Genomic DNA, 16,203 nt, shown 5'->3' on the forward strand with positions numbered 1-16,203 from the left:
GAGTGCTCTAACCACTGAGCTACAGGACTCCATATTAGTTGGCATAATACTCCTGGGAATAAAAGCTGAACTGTTCGCTATTGCTAACCAGAAGTGCATTGACACACATCAGTTTATGTCAACATGTTTTTCTATAATCAGGACTTCTGCTGAATCTACGGTGTGATTATAAACATTCATGGACACAGTTCAGAATGACCTTTCCTGTTGAAATTAGACTCTGCATGAATCCCCATAAAGGACCAGAGTCTAAATCACTTACCGACATATAAATGGCACAGAACGATACAAATTTATGTGGCGCCTTTCACATCACCAGGGCGTCCCAATAACAATACTTGCCTGGCACCCGAGCTGGGGGTGGATAAATGTGGAAATGTAATCACTCTGTTCTGGACAAGCAGCTAGCAGCAGCATGTGGTGGAGATGAGGCAGGGTTTCAGTACTTTTCTTATGGTACAAGTTGTTGATGATACCATCGCATACACCACCACTTCTCTGCAAACTCGGGTTAATATCAGCCTGCTCCACCGTTACCACGCTTGCTGGAGCTCAGCGCAAATATTTGTACCGCACAGAAAATTACAGGTTGGTTTATTTTACTCGGATCTGCTCTGAACGTCTGGTATCTTCTAAAAAAATAACATTAATATTCCTTGCATTCAATGTAGCGCCTTTCCTGTTGGGAGGACGTTTCATCGGATTTTACATTAAAGTGTGGTGTCTCTGCATTTTGCAGGCCCATGAGGCACAACAACAAAAAGTTGCATTTATGTAGCGGCCTTCACAGAGGGTAGCGTCCCGGAGTCAGCCAGTTTGCGCACAACAACGTCCCATGAACAGCCATGATCAGGTTAATGAGAAGGGGGCTTGTTGGCCAGGACACACAGAAAAGCACTGAAGTAGTGGCAAGAGATCTTTAACATCCACTTGGTCAGGCAGATGGGAACTGGGTTTTCAACCTCTTTTCTGTGGCTTAAAATGAGCACTGTGATTAGCAGCGGAAAATGCAATCTTATGGTAACATTTCCAAAACAATAGGCTGTAGGCAGGGCAAAACCATAGTCCTAATCATGATAAGCACCCAAAGGGTGACAATATTATCAGATAGTCCATATCGTTATCTCTCAGCAAATCCAGGCAAATGTTTTGGAGGAATCGAGATTCAAATCTCTGAAAGGCTGGTGGAAACAGATTCAATGACAACTATCAAAAGGGAATTGGATTGGTACTTGAAGAGGAAAAAATTGCAAGTATATGAGGGAAGGAATGGGGGAGTGGGACTGATTGGGTAGCTCTTCCAAAGAGTCGGCACAGGCACGATGGGCCGATTGATTGCCTTCTGTGACTCTATTCTATGATTCATGTAAGTGGGCAATATCTGGTTCTCAAGCTGTGATCAAGTGTGTCTGACCGAGGCAGGGAGTGAAGTTCAGCAGAGAGATGAGGTCTGGTTGGGTTAAGAGTTTAGCAGCTGGGTGGCGGGTGAGAACATGACTGCAGAAATGTGCATTTGAGGAATAACTTCCATGCAGGGCAATTTATACAGCACCGGTCTTCTTCTTTAAAAGATGCCCGGAAATAAGAGAAATTAGCCTGGATAGGCCATTTGAAATTGGGTTTTAAAAAAAAGTGGAAAATTTGTTGAGGACAGCTTTATTACTTTGAACAGCCAACTTCAATTAATCAATTTTCGCAGTGACTTAAAGTGTCCATGTGTAGCCAGCTAGGGCTGATCTTATTGATTTTAAAGGCAATCGATCTCCTCAGTGCACACACGTCTTACAATTAGGAAGGAGATGTGAGGCACGAGGTATGTTTTCCAGATGTACCTTCTGCGGAAAACATTCAAATATCATTAACATCCGAGACTGTTATTTTCACAGCCTATGTGGGTTTTTTTTTTACGAACATACCCTTTCGATTTTGTTCATGTCAAATGTATTTGTGTTGGAATTCGGCAGAGAATGTTATTTTTTTCTTAAACATTATATAGTAGTGGCTTTCCCGTGGGTTGTAAAATCATGTCTCGGACACAGTTTTTTTCTTTTGAAACAAAATAATCGCTGCATTGGGTGAAAGATATAGGCACATTTTAATGATTTAAGCGCAAACGGGATAGGGTGGTCCTGGCTGGATAAGCAGCAGGAAGCTTGCCAGACAGTACTCTCAATGGCAAGTGGTGCTGTTTTAGCTGGTTAATCTTCAGCAGTTACTCCAACACACACTCTGAGATCTCCTAGTTTTGGATAAAGGATTAACAAGACTAAGATCTTAATTGGCTGCCCTAATTTTTAAAATTTGTTAGAATATACCGACTGCGAGTTTTCGGTCTGTAGAACACTGAATTGTGTTTAGTTTTGGGCATTGTAATATTGCTGTCCCCAAAACCTTAGGTAAGGAGCACTGTCAACTAGAACCATTGAAAAATTACTAGTGGTAACCACAAGGCCTGTATTGTTTCTGAACAGCTTTAAACTTGTACTGGTATCATAAACACAAGAAGTCAACTGCTGTGTATCCCTTTGTTCTTTGTTGAACGAAGAATACAAATGGAAGTACTGTATTGTAAAAATACAGCCAGATTCAGTGCTTCAACCCAGTCCATGTTCAGCTAGGCCTGGTCTGTCAATTGCACCTCAAATGTTATAATTTCCTCAACAGGTACTCAGAAGAGCACTCAGGGTGACATATCGGCACACTTTGTCCTTTTGCTCTTTGAGCAAGATTGCGACTCTGTGTGGAGTAGTGGCTTCTGTTCTTGACTTGTGTCTGTTGCGAGCTGGGTTAAAGATACCTAGATGTTTTATCGAGTTGTGTGGCAGTGACACAGACCAGAGATTGTCACCTATGATTTGACCCCAAGGAAAAAATAGTGTTCTACCCTTTTGTGAGTTCCGGTTTACTTCATCCATGACTTTTAAGATGATGTCCTTGGACAAGGTATAAGATTTACACCTTGTCCAAGGACTATCCAGGCCAACCCATCCTCAAGATAAATTTGATCATCCATTTCATGGATGTTTTGCGGGACATTGCAGTGCACAAATTGGCTGCTGAGTTCGCCTACAAAATACACACTCGGTACACTTTACAGTAAACCCTATAAAGTATGTTGAGATGTCGTCCTGACATGAAAGGTACTGTATCAAATGCAAGGATTATTTATTTATTCACTGCATCAATATCTAAAGGTCAGTTCAATACCATTCAATACAGAATCCTGCTGAATAGTGTAGGAAAGCTGATCACTAAATAATACAAAAGGTATGTAATCCTATGAGACTGAGAGAGTATTATAGACTGAGAATCAATTTTACTCTTGTTAAGGGGGTATGTCATTGGAAGGAAACTTCACTGTGTTGTGTAATGTTCCATCAACACTTTGTCCTATATCTGATAAGACTGTCAGCCGCATTATATTTGGAGACATCGTTTAGTTTTGTCTTTGTTTGGCCTTGAAACAGACCTCATGAGAAATCCCTAATGAAGCTTTTAACATTGAGAAACGTGATGTCATTGCGTGAGTGCTTGTATTTTCCATTCTCTATTAGCTGGAGTGGCTCAGAGATGGCAAATGCAGTGTGGGAATATCAATCAGTCGAAATCCATTAGCTGTTAGTGCAGTTCATTAATGCACTAGTTCCCTGTTGTTTCTGTTCCATCTTTTGAAAAGCCTCAGTCTACGCATTTCATGTAATCTGTAGCAGCATGAACATCATTAAAATCAAATCATGTTTCTCTTTTTTTCTCCCTAATGTAAAAGTTGCCTTTCCCTGTTAGATAAAAGAATATCGTGAACTGACTGTACCAGACTCAAATGTGTTCACACACAGCAAAGTACTGCACTTAAAGATGAGTCCATGACTCTCACGACATGGGTTTGACCTGAGGTTTCATTAAAACAAAATCTCTTGACTTTTTAAGATAACCTGGACTATTGACTGGGGGAAGATATTGAAGTTTGGCTGTTTGTGATGAATTAACATGTTGTATTGAAATAATATAATCTTTGAACCGCCTCATTTCATCTCCACTCATTAATTTTAATGAATTCATTGCCTTTGCGCTTGTCTACATCAAAATATTGTCTGTTAACACTGGACCCAACTGATCACTTCAGTGAAGGTTACCTCAGCCTTAAATCCTCCATCTTGAGACATCAGAGCCAAGTGCTGAGCCAACTAACCCTAATTCCCAAGAACCTTCTCTGACTCAGTGATAGCACTCTCGCCTCTGAATCAGAAGGTTGTGGGTTCAAGCCCCCAGTCAGGACTTGGAATCACATCGTCTAAGCTGACACTCCAATGTAGTGCACATTGCAAAGAGATTGGCTGGTGCCCTGCTCTTCCAGTAAACCAAAGCTGCCTTACCCCGTGGCCTGTTTGATGTGCTTAAAAAAATTATACAACAGTCTTCTGTTCCGGAAAGAACAGGTGAATGGGATTAAAGTAGATGCCTCCTATAGGGAATTAACACCAGCACAGATGCAATGGAATGAATGGCCTCCTTCCAAGCTGCAAGCTTTGTACGATGATATGGTTTGAAAGCAAAACAAAAAGGGTTTGGGAATTATTTCCTTGCCGCTGAAGCATCAACAAGAACCACAACAACTTGAATTTATAATAGCGCCCTTCACACCGGACGGCATCTCGGAGCGCTTGACATAGAGAGTGGCTGAACGATGGCTGAACCTTTGGGCTGAAGGAGAAAGCAGGCAGACAGCAGTGGGTGGCAAGTTTGCAGAAAACACACACACACGTGCTACCTGTTTTAAGTTTTCCATTGTTTTCTGCTGTGTTGACCCGCTGTGTTGGTCTTGGCTGATGTGCATGTTTAGGTACTTAAAGGTTTCTATTTTCAGTGATTGCATTGTATTCACACCAGGCCGATGCTCACTGCTGTAATAATCCCTGTGCCCGTGACTTTCTGAAACATTCCACTGTTGCTTTTGAAGGGCACCATCCTTTGCTCAATCAATAAGCATTGCATTTTATTGCTTTTAATTAGTATGTGTCATCTATTGCCCCGCTGCCTTAACTGTAAATTAGGCTCAAATTACAGTGCGGACGACTCTACATGTCTGCTGTTTATAACTGTAATAAACTATAAAGGCCCCATCATTGCAAGGACGGGCAGTATTCTGTCTAACAGACCAAGCACAAAGAGCCACACCTGTTTAATTGGTACATTCAAATAAAGGCAGCTCCTATGTGCATGATGTTTTGTGATGCTTTCGATGTGAAATGAAATCCCACGTTTTAAGTGCGTGATATTTGCCGTCATCACGATGAACCTGTTTATCACTGCAGCTGAGTTTTCAGAGGAACTCACAAAGTAAAATGTTAACACGCTCACACGTGTGATTTGGATATATCGTCAAGGATCCAATTAATTAACGATAATAATAATCCTTGCATTTCATACAGCGCCTTATCCTGGAGTCCTGTAGCTCAGTGGTTAGAGCACTCGCCTTGCAAGCGAGAGACCTGAGTTCAACTCCAGGCACAGGGCGAAACCTTGGGCAAGTTTCCTTACTTCACACACCTAATAATAATCCCTCCAAAAGAATAATAAAATTGGTCATTTTCAATCTACGACTGTTTGTGGGACATTGCTGTGCGCAATTGGCTGCTGCGTTCGCCCACAAATATATATACAGTCAATTCACTTTACAGTGTTTTCTGTGAAGCGCTTTGGGACGTCCTCCCGACGTGAAAAGCGCTATATCAAATGCAAGGATTATTATTATCACATCGTTGAGGAGTCTCAAAGTGCTTCACAGGATATACTGTAAAGTGAATTCACTGTATATGTTTTGGGAGAAACGAGGCAGCCAATTGCGCACGGCAGTGTCCCACAAACTGTCGTGAATTGAAGCGACCAATTTTTTTGTTGAAGGAGTTATTACCCCTGGAAAAGCGATCTGCCAATTGACTAACAACTGGATTCCTACTTACTGCTAGGTAAACAGAGGCGAGTGTGGAGTAAGGAAACGTGCCCAACAATTTCACCCTGCCGGGAATCGAATCCAGGTCTCTCATTTGCGAGGCGAGTGCTCTAACCACTGAGCTACAGGACTCCACATCATCTTTCCACAGTGAGGAGCATATTGTAGTAGCAGATTATAATGATTTAAGCTGTAACCAATTTGAGTGTTCAACATGTCAGTCAGAGTGCATGATCCCATTAACATGCGCTTTGATCCTATTGTTTCATTCAAGAATAAATGAGTCTAATTGAAATGGTCAAGTGGCTGCTTCAGGCAGTCAGGATGATTCTAATTTGTACACTCTGTGTGTGTATCCTGAACGACCTGATCACCTCCCAATGATGGGACATTCACCCCTTTGTCCACTAGCACCAAAGGCAGAGTCGAGTTGCAACCACTGACTACCCACATGTTCTGCTTTCTGTGCTAATGGACACTTAATGATGAGTGCACATGCTAACATATGCACCCTTGATCTTTCACTTCACACAAGAGCAACGTAAGGTCTAATTTCCTGCTGGAATCACTTGTTAATTAGCATCTCCATCCACGAACCTTGCCTGGATGAGATGAAGACAGGCTTGGTTGCTTGGGGAGCTTAACCCGGAGATCCATCGAGGTGCAATCTGCATAATTGTACCATCTTTAAATGCATGATATTTGAAAAGGCTTCAAAACATTACAAGAAATGTGTGAATCAACACTGCCACACTAAGCCTCTTATTATTCCTTTTGCCGTTCCTTATACTGCGGGTCCCATGATGGAGGAATGACGGGACATGTAGAGATAAGATTAATCACTGGCAGGATAATTGAACAGACACCAGAATAAGTAACGAAACTCACTAACTTACCATAGACTCCGTAGAGGAGCAGCAGCTTTACTTTAACGGTTGAAACCTTTTGAGGCTGGTAGCCGTGGAAGAATGTGGTAGGTCGGTGGGTGTATTTTCCTTGTCCATTCCACCCAACGCCACATGGGCTTGTGTTATTCCAGGTTCCACACTGCACATGTTCACTGCACTGCAGGCAACCTTTACTAGTCTGCGTTGTCATAGCTACACAAAACCACATATTGGTCACTTTTTCCACAGATGTGATGTAAAAACTGAGCGTTTCTATTTGTTTTCGCTTGTGCGTGTGTGGTTCCTGTAGCTAATGTTCTACCAATGCATATTTTTAAAGAATGTGGATCGGTACATCTCATAGAATTTGATTTAATTTAGCTTTTTTCTGTATTTTTTTAAAAAAACAAGTATAAAGCCCCCCAGGTTTCACTGAGTTTTAGCCTGTAAGATAATGCAACAAACAATCCTTGCATTTGATGTAGCGGCTTATCGTGTCGTCGAGGTGCCTCAAAGCGCTTCACAGAATATAATGTAAAGTGGATTGACTGTCTCCAATATACATGCTGTGAAGCCATGTTGTTGGTGAAAGTTTTATAGCCCACTTATGGGGCAGGTTTTCTGATTCACCAAATAACACCTCTGCTGCATAATTGCAACAGTGAGGCTAATGGCTGTTCTGTACAAGTTTACGCAAAGAGTATTGCTAACATCCTTAAAATGGGCCAAAACAAATAATTGAGGGGGAAAGGAATGTGCGTTTGGTAAATGACATTTTCCTGGAAAACCACTGGCAAATAACTATTCCCTGTCATACTTATTGATGTGAGGGACCTCTGGGGAGAGTGGAAGGAAATTGAAAGGATTTTCCTTTTAGTGCACAAACAACAGGGGAAACTGGAAGTAGTTGAGCAAATAGTAAACCAACATAAGGTACTGAGTGGGCAAAGTACCAGGGGAAGGCAGGTGAATGTGCTGTGGAAAGTAAGGTGCGATTATCAACGGTTCAGGTAGAGAGGGAGAATGGTGCAGATGAGGTGAAGTAGATATATAGTCCACAACATAATAACAGGGCCCCATAACAAGAACAGCCAAATCCCAAACCTAACGTTGGTGATTGCTGGGAGCATGGAATTGCCACTGAGAGTCGGTCAGAGCTCTGACCACTCGGTAGCAGTCAGTACACGGTCCAGGAGAGGGAATCGGAAGAAAATAGACAAATCTCAAACCCTTCACCAAACAAGGCTGTGGACCACTTTGCTGCAATCACTGTCGTGTTATCTGTCAATTACACTCATCTGATTTCCACCATTCAGGATATCTGAGTCGATGTTTCACAGAATACAGAAGACCGCTGTCCAGGCTTGAAGACTTAACACAGAAGTGGCTTGCAAACCATTGAGACACCTCATGCGGACCGGAAGAAATCAATGGCTGATACAGTGCTGCACCTGATGCTGTCATCGATTTCCACCTGAAGCATGACTTATTTAGTCAATCAATTGCAGAATCAGATGTCCTGACTGTGACAGTTGGATCGCACAGCTTATTTTCTTTAGCCTTCTTTTTTGACTGCGTGAGAGAGAATCTTCACTCTGCTGATTGCTTTTATTGCCTCACTGTGTCTTAGACCACATGCAAGTTTGATTCATGTTGAGCAGAGTTCTTGTGGTCACAGTTGAATCCATTTTAGCTTGTTTGTTGAATTTTTCACTTTGTCAAACTGCTTTGAGTTCAGAAATTCGTTCACCTACTTCATATTCCCCGGTTTGGCCTTTCCCACCGTCCTTGAGGTTTGCATGTTGCAAATGACAAAGCTTCCATATTCTAGTGCTTCCGGTAGAACTAAAAGGGAATTTAGGAGGAACATCTTTACACAGAAGCTGGTGAGAATATGGATCTCATTGTCAGAGGCTGTGGTTGAAGCAGAAAATATCAGGGCATTTAAGAAGTAACTCAATGCATACATAAGGGAGGAGAGAATACAACAACAACAATTTGCATTTAGAGAGTGCCCTTCATATCAGATAATGTCTGGAGCTCTTCAAGAGTATAGGAGGGAGTCAGGCAGAAGACATTGGGAGTGGTGAAAGCTGGTGTGGAGTACCAACATTGGCATGAACGTATTGGGCTGAATGGCCTGTTTCAATGCCTGCATAGTGTATCTGATTCTGGTCACAATGATCTACCATTATTCGAGCCACTTGGGAAAAATTATCTGGTGACGTGAATGAAGGAAATCCACCTCTTCAAGATGTTGCTCGGGGCACCAACAGGATCCAACAGGAGCGAGATAGGGAGGAACATCAAGTTTCTAATGTTCTTATATAACAATAAGCTTGACTTGCTTCTTGGAAAAAGTTGCAAAAGGAACTACCTTGGAAAGACTTGGAGATCAAACCTTAAATACCCATGAAAAAGCTGTGCGTCCCACAAAGAGACTATTTCTTGTCCCAGGCTCTGCAGGTTCTCTTGTAACCTAGTTCTGTGTGATCAAAACAGAGAAAAGATGAAATACTGGAATGTGATGTTCACAAAAGCTAATTCAATGGCTGTAGATCAATATGGATGTCACATCAATGCAATGAAGAGAATCCCCCTGGCTGCATAGAAAGCATGATTCTGATTCTCTCCTACGTAGAAATACGCAACACCTGTTCAGTCAAGTGAATCGGACAGAAGTAAAAGCCCAAGCCCCTGATAAGAAGCCCTTATACTTCCTGTTGTGCACAGGGCATTCTGCGAGACTATGGAGGGTTACAGCTCCAAACTGAGAGATACACATTCAAAATGTGTCAGAGTAGTGATGAGTAATAGAATGTTTCTGGTGGATTCTGGCTTCTGTTGCAAATTATCTCTCACCAGGAGCTTCTATGATAATGATAGTGTTTAAGGCTACAAACCGAAGGCAGACTCTTAATGTTTTGTTAAGCAACAATATTTCCAATGAGAGTTTCGATATTATAGAAAAAGCAGGATCTTAAATTTCCCGATCAATTTTGTTTTCGTCCGTGATAATTCTTGCTTTTGAGAGAGTGTCGTATCACATCACCGAAACGACTCAATGCGCTTCACGGAATTTTTACAGTGTGGTGACCATATTTTTAGGTGACCTGTTATTAATATTGAGGACACTTAAGCCATTAAGTCCAATTTTTATCAACTTCCTTTCACATCTTCCTGTTAATTTTTACCCATTTAGCAAGGATTTATTTTTGCAAATGTGTAGGCAGTAAAATGATGAATAATTCTGCGATCTAGTGATGTGTTATGAAGCCAATTTAAATTTGTAAGCCTACCTGTTGAACACTTTGTTTCCTCATTAGGACTCCCTCGCACAGAGAAGTCTACCAAGGGGAGAGGGACTGAGGTGCAATTGTACTTCAAGTGAATGGCTCTGCATGTTTGCATGTCATTCACAGTAAATATTAATTACTAAATAATAATTATTATTATTGCATTTGCTATAGGGCCTTTCATATCAGAAAATAGTCCCAAAATGGGATACATCAAGTGCAAAGATTATTAATTGTATGATAAAAACGAAACAATATTTATCAGATCCTTTTTAATTTTCTTGCAGGATTGCTCCTCGGTTAAGCACTTGTGACATTCAAGCCTGTCTCGGCCTTAAGCTCATCGTATCAAACATAGGCAATTAACATTCTTGAGGTTCAGTGGCCTTCATTGGAATTTCCTCCAAAAATGAGTTATTGGCAGCGATTCCTTAACCAAGCATTACTTATTCTATTTTACACGTGGAAATTCCCCCGAGAACCTTGGGGTCAAACCTCCTCCAAGGTCATAAACTGGGTCAAATATGGCTATTGATTGCAACTTGCGCAATTTAAGTTCTACCTTAGAATACGTTCCACCAGTTGAGCCAGAGTGACACCTAAATAGGCCAAGTGAATGAAATTGCCCAGATATAATGTATTTTGGAGGAAAAGAATGCTAGTAGAAGCAAAATGACGATGTGGAATTTGGAAATTCAAATTCCTGAGGAGAAAGGTGGGGTATTACTTTGAGTACTGCCATTGATTTTCTTTCTCTGACCGAATCAGATGGAGCTGGTAGGCTGGCAGTTGATTGCAGGCTTCAGGTTTCTGTTCTGTTTTGCCAACAGAATATGTAGCAAAGGAACCCACAGGGAAACAACTTGTGATAAATGGGAGCTTTTTGTCAGCCGGGAACATCACTAAAATAACCACCAACTGGGAGGCGTGTTGAATGATGGTGGGGCTGGAGGAAACAAGCTGATGTAGTATGCGTACCTGGTATAGGAAGGCAAAGCTAAGCTCTAACCTCAACTCTTAATGCATTGCAATACTTGGTCTGGCAGTGAAATCACCTTCAGAATATTCACCTGAGCGATCATCACTTAGTTGTAGGGGATATATTTAATTGTTTTGTATCCCTCTTAAAAATCGTTGCAACTTGATCATAACTCTTCCTGATCTGCTGGTTTTGAAAGAGAAAAAGCGATGCTCTTGAATTCTGCAATCTTTCCCAGGCACTCCTAGGCATGATACGAAGGCGTGCTTCAAAGTGCCTGTTCTCTGAATGTTCCTGTGGGAGATGTGCAACAGATGCTGCCAACGTGAGGCTGTTGCCATGTGGTGAAGTAGATGTGTGAGCAAGTAACCAGCTCCATTAGTAGCAGACTTAAAATAACCAATCGCTGCTGGCTAGAAATTCTACCCAGCGTTTGATCTAAGTGTTTAACTTGAATTCCCAGCGCTCGTTGAGCTAAATGGGCATCTTTTCTGTTCAGTCAAGCTATCCAATGTGTCTAGTGAGAAACCGTGTCATGTGTGCATCGGGCTCCTGCTCCTGATCACTGTCAGGAATAAAATAATAATAGTAAATTGGTCACTTCAATCCACGACTGTTTGTGGGGTCACTGCTGTGCGCAATTGGCTGCTGCATTTGCCCACAAAATATACCGTCAATTCACTTTACAGTGTATTCTGTGAAGCGCTTTGAGACTTCTCAAAGACGTGATAAGGTGCTGCATCAAATGCAAGGATTATTATTATTATTAGGTGACTCCAGCTGGAAAGTGCCCTGGTGTCCAGGTGTCCGATGAGATTATGTCTGGATTCTGGGTGTGACGTCCTCTGTGGTCAAAAAAACTGCCAGTATTTACTGTCCAGGCTCATGAAGCCAGGGCTAGCATTAGCCGCGACTTGTAAAAGGCAAGTGCATTATTTATTAGCAGAATCAGGCACATGAGAAAAGAAACGTGTCTCACCAGAGGTCCATTGGTGTGAATGAAATCTTAGTCTTGGTCTGAAATTGGCACCATCTGGAAAGGAGAAAAATGATGTGGAATGATACTGCGTGGAAACAAGCCAATTAGTCCATGCTGGTGTTTATACTCCACACAAGCCTTCCTATTCCTCTCTCCTATATCCCTCTATTCCCATCGTCCTCATGTAAGCATCAAGTTTCCTCTTAAATACATTGCTTTTTGGTTCAACCACAACTTTCAGCAGTAAGCTCCGTACCCTCACAACTCTCTGTTCCTCCTAAACTCTCTGTCCACCTCCTCCCTATTGAATCCTTTCATATAATCAGGTCCCCTCTCAAGTAGATCATCGATGGCAACCTTTGTTTTATGAAAATCAATAATAATGTTCATTTAAGTCTATCAGTAAGCAATTTGCAAAGAAAGAAAATCATTCTCAGAACCACTCTCTCAGTGGTTATGATCTTAGTGGAACAATACAGCAGAGTTCCAAATGCATTTACTGAACTTTTAAAGGAAGGCTGTAAATAATCCTGGATTTAATGTGTCCACAATGGCATGAAGACCAATTGAAGCAGACATTTGCATCAACGGGTTTGCTGTCAGTTCAGTTTCAATCCTGTTACCGGCGGGTCTGTAGTGCAATGAGGACGAACGCAAAGAGACTTTCTATTGTAACCTCAGAAGGTTGCTCGGTAGGATTTATGTCCTCACGAGACATTAATCTCAAGGCTGCCTCTCATGTTCTGTAACTGTGAGGAGCCAGACAAGCATTTCTGCTCCACTGGAGAGTAGCAAGCAATGTATTTAAGAGGAAATTCGATGCGTACATGAGTGAAATGGGAATAGAGGGATATAGGAGAGGGGAATAAGAAGGATGGAGGCTCGTGTGGAGTATAAACACCAGCATAATAAGACTGAGCGCTGAAGTAAGTAACTTTGAACAGAATGAAGTTTCACATCAATCATTTATTTCACTTTCTGAAATCATTTACTCTCAGTTTTCAGCTGGAACATTTTAGTTCGATTGCCTGAGTCTTCTCTTAGTGCAGGGATGGATGGCACGCCTTTGTGAAGCCTGGTCCCCCTTTGTAACTGAGCGTTTGGGTAATGTGGAGACCAACACTGAGCAGGAGACACAAATCTCATTGCTGTATCTAGGTTTAATATGTGCGTGTCTTGCCTTGAGGTTTTATAGTCTCAAATTCCACTGGGTTGCACACACACAAAGCACCTAAGCAATATTTCTTTTAAAATGAATTCTTTTCAAAATGTACTGAATTTCACAGCAAATCTGGAACTGGAAATACCAGGAGGAGAACATTAGCCCTAGTCTATTTCCCTCTTTCAAACTCTACCCCCCCTCCCCCCAAAACAAATGTTTTATCATAATCTACTTCAAATGCTGAAATAGTCAAAGGTGCATTGCAGGAGTGTGCGTGTCTGTGTCTTTTCTTTCATCTCTTGAAATGAGATGAATGCCAAATCCAGCGAGCGACTCTGAAATGGGGAAACAAGTTGCCCAAATCCATATTTGTGTAACAAATGCTTGCAGGCCAACCAGGCACCAGCTACAAGAAATGGAAAAGGCAGCTCCTTAGCTGAATGCCTTGTGAAGATTTCTGAAAGTACAAAATCGATTGCTGCAACACTCAGGCACAGAATGATTTACAGTGACTTCAACGGCTCTGGAGTGATGGGACTGAATAATGTTAACATCTATGCCAAATGCGTACAAAGTAGCCTGTTCCATGTTATCAGCAATTCTGCAAACCAGACTTCTGCCACTGCAATCTCATATACGAATGTGATGCCTTTCACACTTGATGAGATGTTAAACCAAGGTACTGTCTTGCCTGATTTTTTCAGATGGATGTTAAAGATATGATACTATTCGAAAAGAGAAGGGCGTTTCTCCTGATTCCCTGGCGAGCAGTCCTCTTTATTAATTGGGCATTTCAAGTGGTAGCTGTTTGTGGGATCTTAATGGAGCAAATGTTTCCTGGGATTTGGCTTTGAATACAGTCACTACACTTACTTGTAACTTTCACTGGGTGCTTTTCAACGTATAGTAATCGGGTGCTACAAAAATGCTTTTTTTTCATTCTTTGGAATAACCGGAGATGGCTTCCATGTTAAGACATAATTTAACAATTCTTACACAATTCTACTTGATCTTAAACAATTGGCTCTACAGGTTAGGAAGAGGTGGAATTCGATCCAGTAAAACAGCAATAACATCCAGCGCCAATAATTGTCAGTAGCCTTTTGATTAAATTCCTTGACCTTTTTAATGCTGTTGTTTAATCAGCCCCGGAGCTGTTTCTAAAGAGCATAGTCATCTTGTCATTGAGTAAAACATCTTTTGGAGCTCCTCCAACTCCTGGATTGAATCTGAGCCACATGGACCTGGAAGGCGCCAGGGTTTGACTGCCGATTTGTGCTGAGTTAGCTGATCAGGTCAGGTGGAGTAGACATGATCCAAATGGCCTCAGAATCCTTGACGTTAAGGAGGTAAAAATCAACCAGCTTCCCACCTTCTGATCATGTCCTATGATCTTGCTGGAAAATGCCCATCATCAAAGAGCCTGAGTGTAATCGACTTCTCACCCCCATAGAATCATAGAATCTTACAGCACAGAAGGAGGCCATTCGGCCCATTGTGCCTGTGCCGGCTCTAAGTCCAGTGAATGTTTAGAAATTGGTACCCAAATATCCATTTGGGGTCACCTAACTAATACAATATTTATTATCTGAATCACATTCGTGACAAGAAAAAACACTCACTCTCTTTTCCAAAATACAGTTTAATAATATTAATGTGACAGGTGTTTTAATGTACACTCCCGCTGAAAGCTTCTCTCGTAATCATTTCTCTGATCAGGCCCATTCAGTTTTGAAGTACTGCGCTGAGTTCAAATGGTATGGTTGCACATTCTGCTGGAAATATAGTTTTCCATTGACCTGAACACATCAGACTGAAGCTCCCAATTCCAAACAAATGGGTGACGTCGATATGTATTCTAAAGATGCTCTTTGTGAACAGCGTTCAGTCTAAGGGCTATTTATTGCCTTGATGAGAAACAACAATTTGAGACTTGTGGCAGCATTTCGGAGAAATGAGAATTAGATTTCACCGCAACTCAAAGCAGGTTGGAATGCGCAATGTGCATTACTGGAAAAAAAAGGCAATTTTAAAAATAATAGTGCATTAATCCAACAAACAAATTCCTTTTTTTAAACAGCGTTGAATGGAATTTGATGTGGATGTTCTCAGGATGTCACACTTTCTTGCAAATATAGCTTAAAACAGTGCCAAGAGAGGGTTTTTTTAATGAACAGAGAACCAAAGTGGTTCCAGCGTAATGCTCTCACAGGACAAAAACGTCCTTTAATCCTGACTGCACTCAAGATGCGGACTTTGAAGTCACATAACCTGAATCAGTCAACATAATTATACACTGGAGTCTGAGTTGTTGTGTAGGTCACAGAGCTGCGGAATGATGATGGCTGCTGTCTTCAAAATAAATTCTTTGCTCTTTGCCAACTCCTCCCCTGCTAGATCTTGTCTTGTGGTAAGACAACGGAGGAAACACCCTTTTGGGTAAATTTACATTTTGCTACCACAGGCTGAAATGGTTGATTTTCCAATGATCTAACCCAATAACCTTAGCCAATGAGGAAATGTTTCCTGCTAGCACTTAAAATAAATTACAGGGCAGCAATAACACACACATGGATTTTATATTCTGCCATTAGTTAATAATCATCTCATCTATTTGCATATCCTGATTATTGGAGTTTATGGTACTGATTACCTTACTGAGGTATGCAATCAAACAAGTCTATTTTTTTAAAAAATGTTCATTCATCAGTCTTGAATCAACATCAGCTTATTACTATCTAATTGCCTACCATAAACTTCAGTAACAATAATATTAATCCTTGCATTTGATATAGCATCGTGTCATGCTGTCAAAGACTCAACGTTCTTCACAGGATTTTTACTGCAACGGTGACTGTCTATTTGTAAGTGAACGAGACGGCCAATTTGCACAGAACAATATGTCACACAAACAGCCACGAAGTGATTGACGGTTTTATATGGGGATTGC

The sequence above is a fragment of the Callorhinchus milii genome, unplaced genomic scaffold (genome assembly GCF_018977255.1).
Source record: "Callorhinchus milii isolate IMCB2004 unplaced genomic scaffold, IMCB_Cmil_1.0 Scaffold5, whole genome shotgun sequence".
Taxonomy (NCBI): Eukaryota; Metazoa; Chordata; class Chondrichthyes; order Chimaeriformes; family Callorhinchidae; genus Callorhinchus; species Callorhinchus milii.